The sequence below is a fragment of the Orbicella faveolata genome, unplaced genomic scaffold, assembly GCF_042242905.1.
Source record: "Orbicella faveolata isolate gen_17 unplaced genomic scaffold, um_ofav_v1 contig_24, whole genome shotgun sequence".
NCBI lineage: Eukaryota > Metazoa > Cnidaria > Anthozoa > Scleractinia > Merulinidae > Orbicella > Orbicella faveolata.
Window position 1 is genome coordinate 28847501 of NW_028301552.1, and position 6040 is coordinate 28853540.

A 6040-nucleotide genomic window follows, 5' to 3' on the forward strand; every position below is an offset into this window, starting at 1 on the left:
ATCACTTATATCCTTGACTTTGAAACCTTGTTCTATATCAAAACAAAGAAAGTTTTTCTTTACTTATGTCAAATGAAAGATTCCCAACCATTCCACCACATAGCAAAAAATGCTGTAGCTTGATCCAGATTCCGTGACTGATATACTCTTTCAGTCTCCCAGCATTAAACTACAGTATAAGCCTTTTCGATCATTTCATTTACAAAGTCATCAATTTCCAAATAGCCTAGCCTTGATAACCGAAGAAAAATTAGACGATTTTTTCAATTCCCAAAGTATGTCAAATATCGCTGTACTCGGTTCTTGAACTTCAGACCCCACGCTACCATAATTAGGTTCGTCGTGAGGTTTGACTGGACACGATCAAGATAAGACCACAGGACTAAATCTATCGTATAAATAATTACTGCATACTGTAGCTGAACATCCAGAATAACTATGCCAGAATATTAGCTAACCAAACTGTTCCAGTGCTCGTAACACGCCGAGAGAGCGAATTCTTTGTAAGGGAATTATTTCTGTTACAAAGTCATCAATATCCAAATAGCCTAGGGTTGATAACTGAGGTAGAATTAGACGATAACTTCCAAAATGTCGCTTTACCCGCTTCTTGTATCTCAGGACCAACGCATCCCCGAGACATTAGCAAAGCAAACTGTACCACCTACTAAAGAAGGGCCAAGCCCGAAACGTTTAGTTTACAAGCAGCTACATATTTAATAAACTGTACCAGTGTTGGTTATACGCCGAGAGAGTGAATTCTCACTAAAAGAATATTATTACAGTCCTAACATCGAAAGCTCAGGAGACTACAGGCCACCTCCTGGAAATAAGCGCATAACAAACCGCACAGAATAGAATATATGCTAAACTTCATATTGCACGTAATCACTATGTTATTTCAGCGAAAATAAGTACACGACCACACTCGACACACTCGAGTAGAATGAAAATGAAGACGAAACTTACCTCTTTATCGGACTGTCAGAGTTTGCGGGGAGCAGGCAGTTTGCGCGATAATGTATCTAAAATGTATGCATATCCACTACAGCTCTCTGTTGATGACAATGTGATCTACAACTATTGGGCGAAGATTTAGGGTTCAGCGATTTTCAAAGACATCTCCGTTTCGGTTCAAAACTCGTCGAAGGGGCTGTAGGTTTGCGAAAGAAAACCAGCTTCTTACGTAAGTGTTCTCTCTTTGCTTCGAATGTGGTAAACATTATCAATAATGGAAAGAATTAAACTTAGCGGCAATTTGCAAGGTAGTTAGTTGTTCTTATGGAGTGGTTAGCGTGATTATTTGGTTGAGTTCAGTGATTTTCATAGAAATCTCCGTTTCGGGTCAAAACTCGCTGACAGGTTTGCAGATTCGCGAAAGAAAGCCGATTTCCAGGGTGTTCTTTCTTTTATGTTCTGTAGACTCTAAAGCGCCAATTCATGATTTTTCCCCCGAGGGTATTCTACACATTAAAGACATATTTACTCTCACAAATAAACGAAGAAAACCGGTCAAAACGTCTTACAGGATTCAAGAAAATATCAATTGTGATGAAAAAACTCTTTCAGAATCACTTATATCCTTGACTTTGAAACCTTGTTCTATATCAAAACAAAGAAAGTTTTTCTTTACTTATGTCAAATGAAAGATTCCCAACCATTCCACCACATAGCAAAAAATGCTGTAGCTTGATCCAGATTCCGTGACTGATATACTCTTTCAGTCTCCCAGCATTAAACTACAGTATAAGCCTTTTCGATCATTTCATTTACAAAGTCATCAATTTCCAAATAGCCTAGCCTTGATAACCGAAGAAAAATTAGACGATTTTTTCAATTCCCAAAGTATGTCAAATATCGCTGTACTCGGTTCTTGAACTTCAGACCCCACGCTACCATAATTAGGTTCGTCGTGAGGTTTGACTGGACACGATCAAGATAAGACCACAGGACTAAATCTATCGTATAAATAATTACTGCATACTGTAGCTGAACATCCAGAATAACTATGCCAGAATATTAGCTAACCAAACTGTTCCAGTGCTCGTAACACGCCGAGAGAGCGAATTCTTTGTAAGGGAATTATTTCTGTTACAAAGTCATCAATATCCAAATAGCCTAGGGTTGATAACTGAGGTAGAATTAGACGATAACTTCCAAAATGTCGCTTTACCCGCTTCTTGTATCTCAGGACCAACGCATCCCCGAGACATTAGCAAAGCAAACTGTACCACCTACTAAAGAAGGGCCAAGCCCGAAACGTTTAGTTTACAAGCAGCTACATATTTAATAAACTGTACCAGTGTTGGTTATACGCCGAGAGAGTGAATTCTCACTAAAAGAATATTATTACAGTCCTAACATCGAAAGCTCAGGAGACTACAGGCCACCTCCTGGAAATAAGCGCATAACAAACCGCACAGAATAGAATATATGCTAAACTTCATATTGCACGTAATCACTATGTTATTTCAGCGAAAATAAGTACACGACCACACTCGACACACTCGAGTAGAATGAAAATGAAGACGAAACTTACCTCTTTATCGGACTGTCAGAGTTTGCGGGGAGCAGGCAGTTTGCGCGATAATGTATCTAAAATGTATGCATATCCACTACAGCTCTCTGTTGATGACAATGTGATCTACAACTATTGGGCGAAGATTTAGGGTTCAGCGATTTTCAAAGACATCTCCGTTTCGGTTCAAAACTCGTCGAAGGGGCTGTAGGTTTGCGAAAGAAACCCAGCTTCTTACGTAAGTGTTCTCTCTTTGCTTCGAATGTGGTAAACATTATCAATAATGGAAAGAATTAAACTTAGCGGCAATTTGCAAGGTAGTTAGTTGTTCTTATGGAGTGGTTAGCGTGATTATTTGGTTGAGTTCAGTGATTTTCATAGAAATCTCCGTTTCGGGTCAAAACTCGCTGACAGGTTTGCAGATTCGCGAAAGAAAGCCGATTTCCAGGGTGTTCTTTCTTTTATGTTCTGTAGACTCTAAAGCGCCAATTCATGATTTTTCCCCCGAGGGTATTCTACACATTAAAGACATATTTACTCTCACAAATAAACGAAGAAAACCGGTCAAAACGTCTTACAGGATTCAAGAAAATATCAATTGTGATGAAAAAACTCTTTCAGAATCACTTATATCCTTGACTTTGAAACCTTGTTCTATATCAAAACAAAGAAAGTTTTTCTTTACTTATGTCAAATGAAAGATTCCCAACCATTCCACCACATAGCAAAAAATGCTGTAGCTTGATCCAGATTCCGTGACTGATATACTCTTTCAGTCTCCCAGCATTAAACTACAGTATAAGCCTTTTCGATCATTTCATTTACAAAGTCATCAATTTCCAAATAGCCTAGCCTTGATAACCGAAGAAAAATTAGACGATTTTTTCAATTCCCAAAGTATGTCAAATATCGCTGTACTCGGTTCTTGAACTTCAGACCCCACGCTACCATAATTAGGTTCGTCGTGAGGTTTGACTGGACACGATCAAGATAAGACCACAGGACTAAATCTATCGTATAAATAATTACTGCATACTGTAGCTGAACATCCAGAATAACTATGCCAGAATATTAGCTAACCAAACTGTTCCAGTGCTCGTAACACGCCGAGAGAGCGAATTCTTTGTAAGGGAATTATTTCTGTTACAAAGTCATCAATATCCAAATAGCCTAGGGTTGATAACTGAGGTAGAATTAGACGATAACTTCCAAAATGTCGCTTTACCCGCTTCTTGTATCTCAGGACCAACGCATCCCCGAGACATTAGCAAAGCAAACTGTACCACCTACTAAAGAAGGGCCAAGCCCGAAACGTTTAGTTTACAAGCAGCTACATATTTAATAAACTGTACCAGTGTTGGTTATACGCCGAGAGAGTGAATTCTCACTAAAAGAATATTATTACAGTCCTAACATCGAAAGCTCAGGAGACTACAGGCCACCTCCTGGAAATAAGCGCATAACAAACCGCACAGAATAGAATATATGCTAAACTTCATATTGCACGTAATCACTATGTTATTTCAGCGAAAATAAGTACACGACCACACTCGACACACTCGAGTAGAATGAAAATGAAGACGAAACTTACCTCTTTATCGGACTGTCAGAGTTTGCGGGGAGCAGGCTGTTTGCGCGATAATGTATCTTAAGTGTATGCGTATCCACTACAACTTTCTTTTGATGATAATGTGGTCTGCAACTATTGGGCGAAGATTTAGGGTTCAGCGATTTTCAAAGACATCTCCGTTTCGGTTCAAAACTCGTCGAAGGGGTTGCAGATTTGCGAAAGAAAACCAGCTTCTTAGGGACCGTTCATTTTTTATGAGGGAGGGGGGGCTGGTGGGATTTGGGAAGCACCATTTAAAAATCGCATGACCCCCCCTCAGCTTACCAATTTTTTCACATGGCCCCCCCTTATAGCGGTCATTTTTTGGGATGACCCCCCCCCAAAAAAAAAATTGAACAAACAATATTTAGATTTCAACTTTTTTAATATTTCTCTATTATCCCCCTACTTCCCGTTATTGTGCTCACTATGAAGACAATATTTACAATCTCTATACGACAGAGAGCTGTTGTTTAAAAGACAAATCAAAAGAAAGAGAAGTCAATTTCGGATCTCCTAGTTATGGCTCGCCCTGAGCGTGTGGCATTTGGCCTCTCATTGGCATCTTCCTCATCTGAATTGATGAATGCAAGAATGACGTCACTTGAGTCATCTCCTCCCCCAGAGTCAATGGCATCACTGTCATACTCATCATTGTCACTTTCATCCGTTTCACTGCTGTCAGCACTTGCCCTGTTGTAATTTTGTGTCAATGTCCTGGCATTTCTCAGTGTTGGTTGGCCAGCTCTGAGAGGACTCTTCTGCTGCAAGCATGAATGTCTTACAATTGCCTTTACTTTCTCACTCTTGCTGCTTTTCAAATGCTGCTTCAGCCCGTGGTGGTTTGAGTACTTGTTTAGTTCTGGAACACGTAGCTTTTTAAGCTTGGTTAGACCTTCGCACAACTCAGTCCAAGGATAATCCTCCTCCCTACTTAACTTTGCCTTTTCTTCTGCTCTCTTTTTCCTTTTAAATTCCAGCACTTCAAGATGCTGAAGATAATCCACCACAAACTTCGATTTGAGAATAAACTTATCTGCAAATAGAGCAACGCTCTCTGGGTCAGATAAAACCAGCCTGCCACTTCCATGCTCTTTCTTCTTTATATTGTTAATCCAATCGGGGAAAGAGCGCATTACTACATGAGCATCATGAAAGACGCTCATTCCAAAATGCGCAATAATGGCGAAAGCGACGAGTCGTTTAAGAAAAGGTTTACAACTGAACGATCCAGGCAGTTTGACATCTTACAAGCAAAAGAAGCAATTTTTCTAGGTGCGGATGGCTGTTCAGAAAGGGCGAGTGAGTTTTCCATGCAAGGGTACCAGTTGAAGCCCAGTGATGGAAGAAAACTGAACTTCTCCATCAAAGAGCACAGAGCAATGGTGGAAAAGTTGAATGTCATATTGAAAGATGTAAAGGAACACGATTCCACACTCTTTCAGTCCAATGGGCTTGCTTTAAAGCAGGGCGAAGAATTTGCCCACAGTTTTAATGTAAAACAGATCAAATGTACAGAAGCTAAGTTGATGAAGGTCACGCAGGACATGGAAGCACTAGAATATAAGAAGAGCAATTATAACAGCATATTCAAGGGCACACTCAAACAGCACATCAACAAAAGGAGAAGGAAAAAAGAAAACCGCAGAAAGTCAAATGAAAGAAAGAGGAAGCGAACTGAAAACAACGTCCAACGAGTTTATGGAATCTGTGTTGGAAACCCGCTAGGAAATGATCTTCCACAATGCCTTGTGTACCCTCCTAGAACGGCCGTCCCGGAAGAGTGTCTTAAAGTTGAGGATGTTGCCACGTCGATATTTAGAAGAGATGGGCCATACATCGCCCAGCTCTTGGAAGGGAATTATTTCACCAATGCTGCAAGAAGCAGAATCACCACCAACCTTGAGCGGGAA